Genomic DNA, 19,700 nt, shown 5'->3' with positions numbered 1-19,700 from the left:
TGTAAAATTTCACAAAGGGTTTCAAGAATTTATATGAAAAGCAAAAGACCTGAGTTATCAAGCCAATTTTGAAGACTAAAGATTGTATGATTGTAAGAAATAAAGGGTATGTTTGTTTGAAGCATATAAAGAGAGGACAGGGTATCCGTTTGGAGACAAATGATTTCTAGACACCCGAGAGGTGAAAGCAGAGACTGAATCTTGTAAAAGAAGTTGAGGCTGAACTTGGGGATTTGAGAACTATGAACTCAGGGGTGATGGCTAAAGATACTGAAACCTAATTGAAAGGAAGAACTTAGAGAAAGATGAGTAGGGGTGAAGCACCCCAAAACTAGGGCTGCGAAAAGAAAGATGAGTCACCAAATGAGATAGGAAATGACAAGTCAATAATTAAGAAACATCATATAGTAACGCACATGTATGGAATCCAGAAAGATGGTACAGATGAGCCTGTTTGCAGGGGCAGGAACAGAGAGGCCGCTCTTGAGAAGGGACTTGTGGACACCATGGTTGGGGGAAGGGCAGGACAAACTGGGAGATGAGGGAGGTCTGACGTGTGTACATGACCACGTGTAAACGAGCAGCTAGTGGGACACTGCCGCAGAGCACAGGGAGCTCTGCACGGGGCTCTATAAGGACCTCGAGGGGCTGGAGGGAGCCTCCAGAGAGAGGGGCTCTGTGTGTACATATCGCTGATTCATGCCACACAGCAGAAACTAACACATCTTCACGAAGCAATTAGACTCCAATCAAAACATAAACGTCAAAAAGAAAAGAAGCTGAAAACTGTGGTATTAGAGGCGGAAGAGAAAAATGTCAACAGGAAGAGTGTGTAAATTCTGTTTCCTTTTCAGAGAGTCAGGGGAAATACGTTTAGAGAAAACACAGTCATCGGGGTTCAGCACAAGGAAAGCTTCCAAAAGCCCCGGGAAGAGCCACAGTTTTTGGAGAGAGTTAATTCACAGGAGGAAGGCAAGTGTGAAAATCCGCTGAGTCATGGCATAAAGCAGGGAGCTGAGGCGAAGGGCCCAATCATTAGCGAAATGGCAATGAACTTTAAAAATAGCTAACAAAATAGAGGTTGTGTCTTGCTGCTGCTGCTGCTGCTAAGTCGCTTCAGTCGGGTCCGACTCTGTACGACCCCATAGATGGCAGCCCACCAGGCTCCGCCGTCCCTGGGATTCTCCAGGCAAGAACACTGGAGTGGGTTGCCATTTCCTTCTTCAATGCATGAAAGTGAAAAGTGAAAGTGAAGTCACTCAGTCATGTCCGACTCTTCGTGACCCCATGGACTGCAGCATACCAGGCTCCTTCATCCATGGGAGTTTCCAGGCAAGAGTTCTGGAGTGGGGTGCCATTGCCTTCTCTGGAGGTTGTGTCTTACTCATCTCCATATTCATTGCACTGTTCATACCAAAGGGTCTTAATGTACGTATAGCTGTATCTACAAGTATGTATGGGCCTTCCCATGTAGCATGAGCAGTAAAGAATCTGCCTGCCACTGCAAGACATACGAGACACAGGTTCAGTCCCTGGCTCAGAAAGATCCCCTGGAGTGGGGCATGGCAACCCACTCCAGTATTCTTGCCTGGAGAATCCCAGGGATAGAGGAGCCTGATGGGATATGATCCATATAGTCGCAAAGAGTCAGACATGACTGAAGCAGCTTAGCAGGCACGCACAGGTATGTATGTGTCTGATGGGCAGCTAAGGTTAAAAAGCACTGATAGACTCACGTTTGGATGTAGAACCTTAAAGCCATGCGGGGTGATGTAGCCTGACGCAGCTCACCCAGTTTGAGGAAGCCTGACCCGGACTCCTGTGAGAAAGTTTCATTCATTCCCAGCTGCCTCTGAAGAATGAACTGTGTCCTCTGCTGGAATGAGGGGATGGAATTGTCCTCATTTCTGAGATGCTTAGAGACATGATACCTAGTGGAGGAAGAGGGCCGTGCATGACATTCCATAGGTATTGATGGATTCCGCCCCCCTGACTCACCAGACTGTCTTTGCCAAAGCAAATTGTGGGTGTGTGAAAGGCCCAGATAGGAAGAAATAAGTCAATTCTCTTTTAAAAAGCAAATAACCAAGGTATAAAACCGTGGGGAGAATTGTGTGGACGAACGGCTCTCTTAGTTGATAGAGATGTGGCTGTAAAGTTGCACAGAGAAGCTGAGAACAGGCTGAAGTGTCTCCAACGTGTCACATGGCCCTGCCCAGGCCAAGCCCGGGCGGGGAGAGTGGCCCTCACATGCCACTGGTGAGGCCGATAAACGCGAGCAGGTGGGAGCAGAGACCAGGCCCAGGGCCGCGGGACCGCGGCATCTCGTTCTGTCCTGTTTATTAAATGCCCCTGTTGGTTCTGAATCCTCTGAATACCAGCTTCTGTGTTGTCTCCTTTCTCATCACGAGAAAGGGAGCAATTCAGGCCTTTCTCCAAAATCTCATGGTAAACTACCCGCCTTTCTTTGTTCTTTGACCCCCAGAATGCCCCCTTATCTAATATATTTCCAAGCTTTCCCCTCCTTGTGCGATTCTGTCTTTTCCTGAGAGGTCATTTCTCGATGCTGCAAAAGTCTGTAACTTGTCATCATCATTTCCTCTTTGGTTCATCAGGATGAAGGATGTTTCTTTTAAGTTCTCCAGTTACAAGAAAAAATGGAAATAGTAAAATCTCCTGTGGTTTTTTTTTTCCCCTTTAGCTGAAGTAAATATGTTCCCAGGGAGATGTGTTGATCTGTTGTCTTCTTAATTCGTGCTAGAATTTCACAGACATGGATCGAAAAGAAACACCAATGATCTTGTTTTGCCCTAATGGAGAGATGAAAGGGAGGCAGTGATTGAAAATGTGCCTAAGACGTCTATCATGCGGGGCTTTGAAGACTGCTTTTGCACTTCAGTGGGGTTTTATGTATGGTCCTTGTGCTGTGGGATGTAGCTTCAAATAAGATACTGAAGATAATCTCTGATCCCTTGGCCCGTGAGTAGCCACAAAGCTGTCTAATCACCTACCCCCATCCCTCTTCAACAAGAGGTAAAGCTTATAACTTTAAAATCATCCCTGTGGTCTTTGCTATTGTTGTTCATTCGCTGAGTTATGTCCAACTTTTTGCGACCCTTTTCTCATCTAGGAGCTAGGCTTACTTACAGTACTAAAATTATAGGATTGTTGTGAGAATAAGCTGCTGCTGCTGCTGCTGCTAAGTCGCTTCAGTCATGTCCAATTCTGTGTGACCCCATAGACGGCAGCCCACCAGGCTTCCCCGTCTCTGGGATTCTCCAGGCAAGAAGGCTGGAGTGGGTTGCCATTTCCTTCTCCAATGCATAAAAGTGAAAAGTGAAAGTGAAGGCACTCAGTCGTGTCCGACTCTTCGAGACCCCATGGACTGCAGCCCACCAGGCTCCTCCGTCCATGGGATTTTCTAGGCAAAAGTACTGGAGTGGGGTGCCATTGCCTTCTCTGGAGAATAAGCTGAAATTACCAATTTCAGTGATTAATAAGTTATGTAGTCAGCACTCAGTGGATGATAATTGCAGCTAATTTTGGTTAATTGATAAAATACAACCTTACTAGATTATAGTTGAATCAAGATAACTATACAGCATGTTTACTATTTACAACAGGACATGGAAGTGACCTAGACGCCCATCAACAGATGAATGGATAAAGAACACGTGCTACATATGCAATGGACTATTACTAAGCCATAAAAAGAATGACATTGGATCACCTGTAGTGATGCGGTTGAACCTAAAGTTTGTCCTACTGAGTAAGTCAGAAAGAGAAAAACAAATATCGTATATTAATGCATATATATGGAATCTACAAAAATGGCACCGGGGAACTTATTTGCAGGGCTGGAATAGAGATGCAGACGTAGAGGATGGGCTGTGGACGCAGCAGGGGAAGGGGAAGGGGTGAACCGAGAGAGCAGCGTTGGCGTGTGCACACTCTCATGTGTTACACAGATGGCCAGTGGGAAGCTGCCGTGTGGCACAGGGGCTCAGCCGCGTGCTCTGCGATGACCTAGCGCAGTGGGTTGGGAGGGGGAGGAGGGAGGCTCAAGAGGGAAGGCATATATGTATATGCATAGTTGATTCATTTCATTGTACAGCACACATGAACACAGCGTTATAAATCAATTATACTCCAGTAAAAAACATTACAGTACAAGTATCTCTTAATTCCTGATCGTTTTGGGGGAAAAAATCAACTTGATTTCCCCTTATGTTAGTCTACAGTACCCAGATAATTACTGAGAGCAGAAATATCACTTTGAACTTTACCCAAGGACATCGAGCTATCATGAATCAACAAGAATGGGAGGTACATTGACAGCCACCAGCCCTGGATTTTGATAGGTCAGGCATGTGAAATTACAAAGTATTGATTTAAGCGAAACACACTCAATACAGCCTCTTTTTACAGCTGTGGTCTAAATGACAGTACTTTGTTGTGGATTTACAACTCATGAAGAAAAACTTCGCTGGAAGCAGCTATTGCTACTCGATGTCTCACTGAAGTGAAGGGATTAGTTTTGTACAAATGGCACCAGGTTCCTGGTGTCCTTCAGTAAAAATCATATCTGTCACTTGGATAGAATCTTACACAAACATTGCCCCACCACATCACATCACACAGACTAAGATAAATCCTCCATAAGGCATGACAGCATCAGAATTCCAAATCTCACCAGATGGGAGCAGTGATATTGAAGAGAACAGATACAAAGTCTAACATTCCAATTCAAAAGTAGTCCCTGAAAGGAGACAAGATGGGAGGAATCTGATTGAAGTCAAATTTCCCAAAGAGAAATCCAGGAAAGGCTACAGTTATCCAAGAGGATGATGCCTCCCTTCCCCCACCCACAGAGTACATGCTCATGCTCTCCCCTCCCCGAGTTGCATTCTAGAACACCTCTGTCTAAATAAATCAACACTCTAGGTTCGTCCAGCTCAGTTCAACTGACTCAAATTCACTCTTTTTCATGGCTGAGTAATATTCCATTGTATATATGTACCACAGTTTCTTTATCCATGCATCTGTCAGTGGCCATCGAGGTTGCTTCCGTGTCCTGGCTGTTGTAAATAGTGCTGCAGTGAGAGTTGGGGTGCATGTATCTTTTGGGATTATGATTTTCTCAGGAATTGCATACATTTCTTGGAATTGTGTCCAGTAACCCCAAACACAGAGTGGGCTGGAAGCAGACATCCTTTCTGCCATTCTGCTTCTTTAGTTAAGGACATCAACACGTTCACACACCTCCACCATCACCAGACTTAGAAACCTTTTTCACCCTTTCTCTCTCTCTCTCTTTTTTTTTTTTCACTACCTGCTATTTATTTTTTTAAATTGATACCTTATACCTCATCCTTCTAAAATGTACACAGGTTCTTAGCATTTCTCTAGTTAAAATTCTTCCATGATACCTATCAGTTCAGTTCAGTTCAGTCGCTCAATTGTGTCCGACTCTTTGAGACCCCATGAATCACAGCATGCCAGGCCTCCCTGTCCATCACCAACTCCCGGAGTTCACTCAAGCTCATGTCCATTGAGTCGGTGATGCCATCCAGCCATCTCATCCTCTGTTGTCCCCTTCTCCTCCTGCCCCCAATCCCTCCCAGCATCAGGGTCTTTTCCAATGAGTCAACTCTTGTCATGAGGTGGCCAAAGTATTGGAGTTTCAGCTTTAGCATTATTCCTTCCAAAGAACACCCAGGACTGATCTCCTTCAGAACGGACTGGTTGGATCTCCTTGCAGTCCAAGGGATTCTCAAGAGTCTTCTCCAACACTACAGTTCAAAAGCATCAATTCTTCAGCGCTCAGCCTTCTTCACAGTCCAACTCTCATATCCATATATGACCACTTGACTAGACAGACCTTTGTTGGCAAAGTAATGTCTCTGCTTTTGAATATGCTATCTAGGTTAGTCTTAACTTTATTTCCAAGGAGTAAGCATCTTTTAATTTCATGGCTGCAGTCACCATCTGCAGTGATTTTGGAGCCCCCAAAAATAAAGTCTGTCACTGTTTCCACTGTTTCCCCATCTATTTGCCATGAAGTGACGGGACCAGATGCCATGATCTTAGTTTTCTGAATGATATCTATAACCTAGACAATTAAGGCAAAATGTATTTACCGAGCATAGAAGACTCCTTTCAGCCACCTGAGCAGCCAGGATCCCTGTATTCAGTCATGTCCAGTTGAACCATCAAGGTACTTCCCTCAATACTCCAAACTTTCACAAGTCACGGCCTTTTGCCTAATTCTATCTTTATCTAGAATTACCCTCAATTTCTTACTTCTTATTTTTTTTCAGGCTTTAAACCTAAAGGCAGAAACAAAATGCATACAGGAAAATTAGTTGATTTATTCTCTGTTCCCTTTGCATTGTATGTGTTAATATTTAAGTGTTAGTATATATGCCTTCTCAAACAATAGTGAACGTCTTAAGAGTATATCACAAGGGTTCACACCAGCTTCTGTAGAGTAACTGACACATTGGAGATATACAGTTCTGAAAAAGGAATGCAAGAACTGAAGGAATAGGCATGTCAGATAATTAGGATAAAGTGATTCTTCAAGCTGAGTTGTGAAATTTGAAGATTATTAACCAGATAATGTCCACACCATAATCCTATAGAATAGCATTCCTTTGTTTTGAGTAAATAAAAGGAGACTCACATAATTTGGTAAAGAAAGTGTAGGACTAGATCCTTAGTATGCTTTTTCTTGGCATCTGATTTTTCCCCTAAATTCTACAATAAGAAGAATGCCTTTTATCTCCCACACTGGAAGGCCCTGGCCTAATTTTCAGAAAATCCTAGGAGACTCAGCAGTCATTAACTTTGGGGCTGATGTTTCCGAGAAACAAATTGATCATTAACTGTATAAGCTGCAACAAAACTGCAGACACATTTCCAAGATAGGAATGCAAATGCAAATGGCCACCATTTAATCCCCAAATGACTCCCGTTCTCCAGCAAATAACTGCTCTGTGTGGTGGTGTTAGTCGCTAAGTCCTGGCCAACTCTTTGCGACCTCCAGGACTGTAGCCCCACCAGGCTCCTCTGCCCGTGGGATTTCTCAGGCTAGAATACTGGAGTGAGTTGCTGTTTCCTTCTCCAGGGGATCTTCCCCATTCACGGATACAACCTTTGAACCCGTATCTCCTGCAGTGGCAGGTGGATTCTTCACCGCTGAGCCACAAGGGAAGCCCAAATAACTGCTGGGGAAATACTATTTTTAAATGAACAAGTGATTCATGTCTCTGGAGTGGAGAACATGCATTCCACACTGTGCAAATCACCAGCTGGTGATAGCTCAGAAAATGTGCCAGTCAGAATCTCAATCAGAGCTGGGTGTCCCTGTCCTGGGATGGTATGATGTGCACTGAGCTGGTTTTAAGAAAATTTCTAGAAGATTCTCTGAAAGGTACATGCGTGGATATACTATTGGGAATAAAATGCCTTCTTTGGGGTCTTATCATTTTAATCCTCTAAATGGCAGTCTCCCAAGAAATAGGTCTCTTCACCAAGGCAATCACATTATTGGATTGGTTGGTTTCGAAGGATCGAGAAAGTAGACACATTTTTTAAATGGAGGCTTTGTCTAAAAAGAAAATAACAGAGACGAGGAAGTCGTCGATGAGTTGAAGTCTTCCCAGCAGCCCATGTAGAAACTGAGGCTGTGAAATGATAAATTTCCAAAGGTCTCTGGCATTTGAGTTTGAGCCTCAATTTCCTGTGTGACCTTTTTGATGATTGTGTCAGGAATTTCCTCTTTGAAAGCCATGATTTTATTTTTTAAACTGTGTAGTTTGCATTGGGGTACAGCCAATTAACAATGTTTGTGACAGTTTCAGGTGGACAGGGAAATGACTCAGCCACACACACACATGTATCCATTCTCCCCCAAACTCCCCTCCCACCCAGGCTGCCACAGAACACTGAGCAGAGTTCCCTGTGTTGGACAGCAGGTCCTTGTTGGAAAACCACAATTTTAAATAGGGTCAACCTGTCAGGGAGGGGGAATTCTAAACTGGAGGGAAACTAAGCTGCGATGGATTACACGGCTACCCATCCCCAGCTGGGCTTTCGCCTACTTGAGCCCTGCCTGGCCACTGATCCTCGCGCACAGCTGTCTGAGCCACACTCAGAGGAAAGAAGACTCACAAAAAATAATTGAAGAATAAACTCTGCCCAGGCCAATCGGGTAAATTGCCTTTGTGCTTTTCCACGACTTGCTTCTGCCAGATAGAATATTTGGCGCTCAGCACGGTGGCATTGGACCAGATTTTGAAGCAATGGGGTTTTTGAAAATGATTTATTTTTTCCCCTCTGTCACAGACAGTTACTCTGGCACAGATGGCTTCTCACAATGATGAGCCCGGAGTCTTTTCCATCAGATTTTTGCCATTGTGAAAAATCTATCTGCTCTCGTCTCTCTCTCTCTCTCTCTTTTTTTTTTTTTTCGCTCTGTGTATCCAAGAAGTGACGTAAGAAAATTTAGAATGAAGATCAAATTCTGGCCCCAAACGTGTAAGAAAGTTTAGGATGAAGACCAGATTCTGGCCCCAAACGTGTGCAATTCCAGACCTTCAGAGATGGCTCTGTGACAGTGATAACCCAAATGCTTCTTTATTTTTCAATCCTGTTCCTTGTATGAAGTTCTATCTTCAACAAATAATGGTAATAGGGGAAAAAAAAAAAACAACAACCAGAAAAGAATGGAAAATTATAGCTGTTTTTCCTTGGACTAATAAGCAAGCTTAGATTGGGTTATATAAATATAAATGCATATAAATGCTTCTATGTATTGTGAATTTTGCCAGACAGATTAAGACCTAATTAGGAACACCGCATTAATACAGAAGGAGGAATTACGTGAAGAGAAGTGATTCTGTCCGAAGTCAGCCGTGAAGACAACGCAGACAAGATCTCATAGGGTACCGAGTTTCTGTGGAAAGGAAACTGCCTTTGGAAAAGAAACAACATACGCTGAGAAACAATTGTGTACCCTCAAGTGTAAATCTATAAAGTGCTGAAGACTCTGTGGATCCTTAGCCCCACTTTACAGAGAGGTAAACTGAGAATTAGAAAGCTGTAGGAGAGACAGAAGGTTAACTGTTAATTTGATGACCCCAGAGCTCTGCCCTCTAGGATAACATACTCCTTGCAGGTAAATCATGTGTGGAATATGGTGACTAACGGTATTCAGGTGGACTGGAAAGATAACAGTGACGTAGTCCTTGAGATAATTAAGGAATAGAAGAGATGGAAGGATACACCTGGCGTGAGTCAGTCTACAGAGAGCTACACTCGCTAACAGAGAAAACAACAGCGTTGACTGCAGAATGCAACGACCTCACACGAAACTCAGCCAGAATTGGAGCCCATCAGAGCAAAAGGAGGCACGGGGTATCATCTAATTATATTGAACAGATCTGGCAAAAGTGGACACGAGTGGCCATGACAGTAATTAGGATTCGTTACTGTCCTATCTGTCACAACTGCGTGAGTAGCCAACATGCAACATGGGATCTTTAAAGGAGTGTGAATGTATTCCTACTTTTCTGTGTTGGTGCATCATATATTTTGAGTACCTAAAATTAGAGTCAGCCAAGACTCTATACAAAATAAATAAATGACTTTATCAGGAGATAGGGAAGTGCTCGTGTGTGTGTGTCCGTGTGTGTGTTGTCTTGCACCAGCCACACAAAATAAAAATTGCACTGGGGATCACCCTATCACATTTTCTGAGAGTCTTGACACAACTCTGTAACTTTTGATGGGTCATTTTTTGCTGCTGGTGGTCAGTTTCCTCATAGGTATACTGGAACAGTGGCATCTCAGCTGGATTTCCTCATTTGTGAATCGGGAGTACACAGGAGATGATTTTGAGAAATAAATGAGAAATACTATGGCACCATCTCTGCGTCATAATGTCAAATTGACACTCATTGCTGTGTTTTCATCATCAGTCTGATGAGCTGGTTGAACCAGTGCACCAAGATCCATTCAACCTCCAAAATCTTCATTTTCCATAGCATGGTCCCTTGGTCCATTAAAAAAATAAAAAAATAAAAAAAACAGCTCTCTATATTTCTATCTCATTCCTAGGAGAGCCGCAGTTCAGTTCAGTTATATATATATATCCTCAGTTCAGTTCAGTTCATCGCTCAGTCATGTCTGACTCTTTGCTACCCCATGGACTGCAGCACGCCAGGCCTCCCTGTCCATCACCAACTCCCAGAGTTTACTCAAACTCATGCCCACTGAGTTGGTGATGCCATCCAACCATCTCATCCTCTGTCGTCCCCTTCTCCTCCCGCCTTCAATCTTTCCCAGCATCAGGATCTTTTCAAATAAGTCAGCTCTTCACATCAGGTGACCAAGTATTGGAGCTTCAGCTTCAACATCAGTCCTTCCAGTGAGTATTCAGGACTGATTTCCTTTCCAATGGACTGGTTGGATCTCCTTTCAGTGCAAGGGACTCTCAAGAGTCTTCTCCAACACCACAATTCGAAAGCATCAGTTCTTTGGTGCTCAGCTTTCTTGTCATTAATATCCACTCCACCCATGGAAGGAACAATATATGCTTTTTTGTTCATTTATTTAATGAGAAGTTTACAAAATAAATTAAAATTGACATCTTTTAATCAGTGAATCAGAAAAAACAGTAGAGACTGATGGAAAATGAAAAAACAGTAGAGGCTGATGAAAATGAAATTGAACAATATCAAATTTTTGAGCAATCATTTGTAAATCTTCAGTTTGAAAACAAATATTATTCCTTTCAAACCTTTGTTATGTATATAAGCCAATTACATACGTTTATTCAAATAATATTTATAAAATTGCTTTTTTATTAGAGTAGCTATTGCTTTATTAATTTAGCTTAAAATATAGTTCAACAGTAATAATAAGGCATACCTATGAATTGCAATTACATTATTTTAAAATGTCAATGAGTTCACAATGAAATACATATTTGAATAGATGTTTAATAAATTGAAAAATCAAAAATTTGGTCTTTCAAATCTCTCCCTGTAGTAAGTCAAATCTGGCAGTACATAAAATGCTAAATATTTTACAAGAAAAACTAGAGGAAAATAGAAACGAATTTTTGTTAAAGACCTAGAAGAGAAATATTAATATGTTTCTAAATGGACAAGTAAATGATAAAGTCACAGAAAAAAAATCAGTGTTCGCTATATGAAAATCTCAAATGTATACATTTTAAAAATATAACAAAACCAAAATTCAAAAAGCAGAATGGGAAACTGTTTTTACAAAATAGGATAAGAAAGGAGGTATAAAACTTTAATAAAAAATATAAGACTATCTGACAAGGAATACAAGTCACTGGGAAAACCATGAAAGGCATTTATGAGAGAAAATATACAAATAGTAAGCCAACATGATAGAAAGATTCAGTAAAAACACAAGCAAAACAAAACATAAGAAAGGCAATTTTTTTAGTCTTTTAGATGTCATAACCCACAATTGGTGCTTGAAATTACCAAAAGCCATTTTAGAGTCAGTAGCAAAATACATCAAAGACACTAGCGTGATCACATCGTTTGACAAGATAATTGCACTTCTGTAAATATGCCTTAAGAAGACGATTGAAATACAAATACTTTGTGTGCAGGATATTTCTTTTGATAAGAAATGAAAGCATCTCCACTGCACAATACTGATGAGGAAACTGTCACACAGCCTCTAAATAAGACGGTAGATTCACGTATTTATGTGTCAGTCTCTGGGTGAGACAGTATCTTCTGCGATCTGTCGGAAAAGGTGCGTTGGGAATCGTTCCTGGTTACCTCCGCTCAGCTGCGACAACTGCTATACCTTCTATTTTCCCTCCACTGAGATGCTCATTTTCTACCACGTTACTTTGCGGTTTTCATTCTGATGCTTTGCGGTTCTCCTAACATCGTTTGATGCGCTTAGGCTTTTCCCCAATTAGATTAAAAGCCACATAAGGGCAGTTCAGAACAATTCAATTCAACTAATAGTTATTGAATCTCTACTTCGTAAAAGGACTCATGCAAAGCGCTGAGCTTGAGAAAACCCAAAATGCATGATCTTTGCTCTCAGAGAAAAACTGGCACGATTAGCAATGACCGCAGGCAAGCCTTCCACGTCTTCCATCACACGGTAAGTAATAAGTAACACTGCTAAGCAATCAAGACGGAATGAAAACGACCGTGATGGACTCAGGAGAAGGAGACTTTGGAGTGACCAGAAGGACGCAGGGAACACTTGGGCATCAGACGACCGGAACAAAAGTTTGATGAGTCATAGGAAACGTGGACACGACGTGGTGACCATGACAACGGGGGCGACCATGCTGCTTTTATTTTATTTTATTGGAGGATAGTGGATTTACAGCATTGTGTTCTTCTCAGGTGTAATTGTGATAGTGATTCGGTTATTCATATATGTGCATCTTTTCTTTTTCAAATTCTTTTTCCCTTTTAGGTTATTACAGAATACTGAGCAGAGTTTCCTATACAGAGTTTGCTATACAGTAGGTCCTTGATGACTATCTATTTTAAATTTAGAAGTGCAGATGTGTTCATCCCAAACTTCTGATTTATCCCTGCCCCCCTTGTTTCCCCTTTGGTAACCATGAGTTTGTTTCTGATATCTGTTTATGTTTTGTAAATAAGCTCATTTATATCATTTTCTAAAAAATTAGATTCCACATATGAGTGATATATATTTGTCTTTCTCTTTCTGACTTCACTAAGCATGATCATCTCTAGGTCCATCTAAGTTGCTGCAGATGGCTTTGTTCCAACCTTTTTCATGGCTGAGTAATATTCCACTGTGTATATGCACCACATCTTCTCTCTCCATTCATCTGTTGGTGAACATCTAGGTTGCTTCCATGTCCTGGATATTGTAAATAGTGCCTCAATGAGCATTGGGGTGTATGTATCTTTTTGAATTATAGTTTTCTCTGGATATACGCCCAAGAGTAGGATTGCTGGAGCCTATTGTAGTTCTATTTTTAGTTTTTTAAGGAGCTGCTGTACTATTCTCTATTAATAGTGGGAAATGGGGTTTATGTACAGGAAAATGTGTCTGCCCATCATGACTGAATTATATACAGTTTATTGAGATTGCAGGCCAAGCAATCACATCCAGTACTGAAGGCCTTCCTGACTTAGGACTTTATTCTATGATTAATGATCACTCCCTAAAAGTTTTAGGAGACAGTAGGGAGATAATTTCTCATGAACAAAAGCTCAGAGAATTTTGTGGTTGTTATGATATTCATTGGTAAAAAAATATATATATATATTTTAAAGGGCACAGCTAAACTTCCATTCCCATCCATCATTTCCAAACACAGGTTATCTTTGTTTGTGACAAATCAGAATATAAGAAACACTCAATTCCCCTACAACTTGCCCCAGGGTCAAGCTTAAACTGCTTATAATAAAGATAGAAGTGTGTTATCTTCACTAAAGATGATTCTTATTAAGAGAAAATCTCTCCCTGTCAGCAGGTGGGCAGACCAAGTGACAAAAGAGGCGATGATTCATCTGATTTTGAACTCACCCACTGTTTGATGGCAACGTTTACAAAAGAGTGAGGCCACTGGAATTGCTAACCCAGACATCTGCAGCATTGACAGCCCTCTATTATTCCAAATATAGGACAGTATGATCTGACAACTCGAAACAGGGAGGGACTGGGCAAAGAATAACGTCTCAGGAGCGAGTGGTAGAATGAGGGTGATTACCTAGATGCATGTTTTCATGGAGGATTGTGTTTCACAACCATTCAGACATCCTTTCAACAAACATTTGGTACTTGCTGTACCAGTCACATGTCTTGAGGTACCGTGGCAATCACGATGGGAATCTTACCGCCTGGAACTGTAGAGCCTCATACAAGAAAAACGTCTCTCTCTCTCTCTTTTTTTTTTCCAGAAAGTAATACACTTTAGTTGGATTGATTCCTGTTAACTTGGTGTTTCGATCTTCAAAGCCTTACTTTGCCCACAAAATAGCCACAGACACCCTCCCCCCACCCCCCACCAACGCAAACTTGTTCTCTTCTCTAATCTTCCCCTTGGCCCCAGAGAGTGGAAAAACGAATTGACTTTTCCTTCACTTCTCTGACCAGATCAGGTTGAACTAGGTTGCAGCTGCATTTTCACTGGCGAATGTACAACTGAAAATAAAACGCTTGCTGGAGTCCAGCCTCTGACCAACGCTTTGGCAAACTGACCAGCCCTGGCCAAAAATGTGGGAGTATACAGTAATTAGAACACTGACCCTAACTTCCAGGGCATTATCCTGCTTATATCAACGTGGGCATTTTGCTGTGATACATTTTAAATAGATCCCCAGACTCTCTTTAAGCTCATAATCTTCTGGATTCTGCTTTTTCTCGGAAACATTCATTTTCTCTGCATCTGTGTGAGAGGCTCTCACCAATCCGTTTTTTATATAAGCAAATAAAAGGTCAGCTATAAAGAACACTTCCCTTCCTTACCTATGTTGACTAAATGCTAGTCTTTGCTTTTTAATTCAACAGATAGGGAGACACTGAATTATAAATATCCAAGTGTCCTGGTGGTCAAATTCACCCCTGTCAAATATTAGGAATGGTGTCTCCGAGGGGACCCATAATTTATGGATGAAAGGACAAACGCTGGAATTCTTCCGGAGGTGTTGAGCATTTCTCCATCAGCTGAGAGTCATCCCCTTCCTCCCCCCGACTTCCGCCTCCTTCCTTCCTTCCACCTTTCCTTCCTTCCTTCCACCTTTCCTTCCTTCCTACCTCCTTCATCCCTCCCTGCCTCCCTCCTTTCACTTTATTCTTTCTTACAATCCCCAGCTCACTTCCTGCAGGGTTGCCACCACTGAGGCTGAATCTGCAAACCCAGGTGCATTAGCCTCACAGGGGCTTCTCCTGTGTCTGCTTTGGGTGACCGCCCACCCCCATCACCTCCTGTAATATCCATCACTGTCAGCTGTGTCTGCTGGTCTCCCCATTAAATGACAGAGCGGAGGCAAAGCCCTCCCTCAGACTGGTCCCCTATCCCTGAAACTGATCACTCCAAACGTCTTTCCAACAGGGGTGAGTAGACCCTGAATGTAGGCAGCATCTCTGTCCTTAGAAGACTTCACAGGAGGGTTTTGAGCATCTTTGTGCTCCCTGTTCACCTGAAGGATTTCAAAAGGCTTGCATGACAGGATACAATCATTCCTCAAAATGTGTATTGCCTGCTTTGGTCAGTGTAAACAATTCATGTTTGTTTGTTTTTTAACTTATGCCAAAGAGACTAAATAAAACTTACATATCATTCCCCAGTCTCCACCTGCATTAAAATCGAAGCAACATTCTGACAAGCACAGTGACAGGCAGAGCTTCTGCTGAAAACAGGGGGAAAATACAAAGTGTATTTATGCTGCAACTTGTGTTTATGCTACAACAGAAATGAATGAACGACCAGGCTGTTCACAAAGGAGTGCTTCTAGAAATCTCAGAGGGACAGGTTTAAGGGCATTCTGGTCTCACATCTGTTTCTTATTAGTTTAGCAAAAGTACACTAAAGAGAGACAGGCAGAGAAACAGGATGACGTGAGGACAAGAGAAAATGAATTTGAAGGTCAAGTGACATATCCCAGTTACCCTGACACTTATTTTAGTAGCTGATTCATGCTCAATCCAGTCTGCTGGTCTCCCACACAGCAGTGAGGAACGAGGCTAGAATAACTCCACGAGCTGTCGGACACAGATGCGGTGGGTTAATAAACAGAAAACTTTAGGAAACTGGCATAGACCTGTCACCATGCACTGGAGATGTTTCTCCTGGAACGGTTCCTTTAGTCTCTTTTTTTTTCTCCTTTCTTTTTTCTTTGGTAGTTCAAAGTATCACTAGTTGAGACATATGAAAAGACTTAGGAAATAAGAAACTTACTCATTTTATCCGTGCTCATTTTTTAAACATGAATATTAGCAGAAGTGGTCCCTGATATTATATTGTGTTCAATGGAACAAATAGGGAAGATACTTCAGTCTATTTCAATACTCCTGGGAGCTCTGACAGCAAGATAAGCCCATTCAAATATGTATTTTCCAGCATGACATCTACCTTGGGCATAGCACTGTGGGGATCAAGGTGGGAATAGGGTTCGTGGAGGGGAAAGGTTACTCTCTGCTCTTGGAAGTCTGAGAAACTAGCCTTTTTCAAATGGGAACTGGAGGCAACTTATCATAAAAGTTCCAAATATTTTAAAATAAAAAATATTAAATTGGAAGGATGGGAGGAAGAGATATTTAGGAAGCCTGGGATGGACATGGACACACTGCTCTATTTAAAATGGATAACCAGCAAGGACCTGCTGTACAGCACAGGGAACTCTGCTCAGTGTTATGTGGCAGCCTGGACGGGAGGGGAGTTTGGGGGAGAGTGGATACAAGTGTGTGTGTTTGGTTGAGTCCCTTTGCTGTCCATCTGAGATGATCACAGCATTGTCAATTGGCCATACTCCAATATAAAATTAGATTTTTTAATATTAAATTAAGAAAGGATATCAAATATTTGGGGAATAATAAAATAAAAAATAAAGGTCTTTGGGGTCTTTTTGTTTGTTTTTCCTAGATACTTAGAAAATCATAGAAAATTGAGGTGACTGGAGACCGGAGATATGATCTTGCTCTAGAAGGGTGAACACGTTTCGAATGGATACAAGAATCAAGTTCATTTCACTACATATTTACTAGGATTTCTGCCGCTGTTATTGTTGTGAAGGCAGGTGTCTTTGCAAAGACTGGAAGGCAGGAATGCATTGACAAAAGGTGGGGAAGAGGATACACAGAGTGAGACGAGGATTCAGGGTTCCCACGTCCCGAGCTGAAGATTTTGATGATAGATTTCAGTCAGGTTAGGTCAGAGTATTAGATGATAAAGCAGCTGCTTTTAACTCTTTCTTCCCAAAGCTCTCTGCCTCCAAGGCACCTGTCCCTATTACTCCCCTCACACCAGCTTGTTCCTCCACTTCCTGATTTACACACTAGAGTGTGAGCTACTAGGTGTCAGGTAACAGATCCTCTTTCTCCTTGGCTCCCCAGGACCTCACAACTTGCCTGGTTTGCAATGGCCACTCCAGACTCGATTTCAAAGTAAGTTAAATGTTAGTCGCTCAGTCGTGCCCAACTCTTTGCGAGCCCATGGACTGCAGCCCACCAGGCTCCTCTGTCCATAAGGTTTTCCAGGCAAGAATACTGGAGTGGGTTGCCATTTCCATCTCCAGGGGATCTTCCCCACCCAGGGATCGACCCCAGGTCTCCTGCATCGCAGGTGGACGCTTTACTGACTGAGCTGCTCGGTTTCGGGGATCAGTCAAATACAGGCTGGGTAAGGAAGGCCATCTGCTTCGGAGACAAACTTAGAAATATCAGTGGTGGCATTTGCAAAAACGCAGTGATCACACAGTAAGTGGGAGTTAGAAGCAATATTCCAATGAGGGCAATTTGTTTTCACTTTAGTGGGTTCTCAGACATGGAATCAGGAGGTCTGTGGGGTGCTGACACGTAACAGCACAGCTGCCTGTGTTAAATGCCCTCGTGTTCTTTTTTTCCTACCAGTAAGAGAAGGCAATGGCACCCCACTCCAGAACTCTTGCCCAGAAAAATCCCATGGACAGAGGACCCTGGTGGGCTGCAGTCCATGGGGTCGCTAGGAGTCGGACACTACTGAGTGACTTCCCTTTCACTTTTCACTTTCATGCATTGGAGAAGGAAATGGCAACCCACTCCAGAGTTCTTGCCTGGAGAATCCCAGGGATGGGGGAGCCTGGTGGGCTGCCGTCTACGGGGTCGCACAGAGTCGGACACGACTGAAGCGACTTAGCAGCAGCAGCAGCAGGAGCCTCACCTTATCACAAGGTTATCACATAAACCACTCATCCTAAATTGAGCCACACTTCCATTGTCACAGTTTTACAAAAGAAAAAATAAGAACTCTGCATCTTTACATAGTCCAGGTATTTCTTAGATGTGTTATTTCTTTCTTTTTGAAGTATAGTTGATTTACAATCTAGTGTTAATTTCAGGTGTGCAACAGACTGACTCAGTCACACACATATATAAGAATATAGTTATATAAATATACACCTCTATATCTATATTCTTTTTTCAATTCTTTTCCATTAGTTTATTGCAAGATATTGAATATAGTTCCTATATTGTATGGTCAGACCTTGCTGTTCATCTATTTTAGGTATAGTAGTGTGTATACGTTAATACCATACTCCCAATTTATCCCTTCGCCACCCCTTCCTTTCTGATAAGTATAAGTTCATTTTCTGTGATTGCGAGTTTGGTTCTGTTTTGTAAATAAGTTCAATTTGTACTATTTTTTTAGATTCCACATATAAGAGGTATCGTATAATATTTGCTTAGACATGCTATTTGAGAGTCTTACAGTAACTTCGAGGAAGTAACTCTTAATTCTCTTTTACAGATAAGACAACTGAAACTCAGAGAGATTGAAAACCACCCCTGAGTTGTACACACGGTAAACGGTAAAGCTGGAGTTTGAATCTACGTGTGTGTTTTCTTTTTCAGTTTAGCATTGTGTTTATTTTCCGTGTTATCATGTATACCATTTTAGCAACTGACGGGATTACATTGTAGAAACAGACAACTGCATATTCCCGTACATATGTGTTTAATATTCTCAGTGTATGCCTAGGAAGGATGTGCACATTTTCAACTTTCTAATGATCAGTTTCTACAATCTTGCACCCTCTTTTTAGCTGTGTAATGAGAGTTTCTATTGTTCTATATTTCCCCCCAGTATTTGGCATTGTCAGCCTTTGCTTTTTTTCCAATCTGGCAGTCAGTTTTTTGAATTTGAGAATCCCTCTGTGCCTTTAAATTATGTGTATACTCTTCTATGCCACTTCCCAAAGAAGAAATGGGACACTGGCTCTCTGCAACCTCACAGACTGTAGCCCGCCAGGCTCCTCTGTCCATGGGATTCTGAGTGGGTTGCCTTTTCCATCTCCAGGGGATCTTCCTGACCCTGGGATCAAACTCATGCCTCTCTCCATTGATAGGTGTTTTGTTTTGTTTTGTTTTTACCACTGAGCCACTGGTGAAGCCACACCCAGTTACCAAGCCCTAATGCCAACACCAAACACCAGAACGCACCATCCTGGAGTTAACACCGGCAGAACTCCTGCCTCCAGTTAGCGAACAGCACGGGCACCGCAGCCATAACAGACTCTGGACAGAGAACGGGGTGGGTGTGATTACTATGCTTTCTCCCTTCTGTGGGGCAACGCTTCACCCAGACCCCAACTCAATCCCAGGAAATCCACTAGAAGATGTTTGCATATTGCTACTAACACATTTCCCGGTCTGAGTCTATGAGAGTTTTCAGGACCACAAAGGCCAGAGTTCCTGTCCACAAAACAGGTGACCATCTATCAGTGTGAGTGGGACGATGCCTCCGGTGCCGTCCAGACCCAGGCCTTGTTCACGAACACGGTGCTGGCCTTAGAATGCTGGAGACTGACCACAGGGCACATTTTCACAGCTCCTTCCAGAAATGAAATTTCTGGGGGAAAAAAAAAAATTAGAAAGTCACCACTTCCCAAACTCAAAAACTGAATGATATTTTTGTTTTCGATTTGGAAGCATTCCCCATTGAGAAA

Source organism: Bubalus kerabau, chromosome 4 (assembly GCF_029407905.1).
Source record: "Bubalus kerabau isolate K-KA32 ecotype Philippines breed swamp buffalo chromosome 4, PCC_UOA_SB_1v2, whole genome shotgun sequence".
NCBI classification, from domain to species: domain Eukaryota; kingdom Metazoa; phylum Chordata; class Mammalia; order Artiodactyla; family Bovidae; genus Bubalus; species Bubalus kerabau.
The sequence above is the reverse complement of the archived record's forward strand: the minus strand, read 5'-3'. Positions refer to the sequence as shown.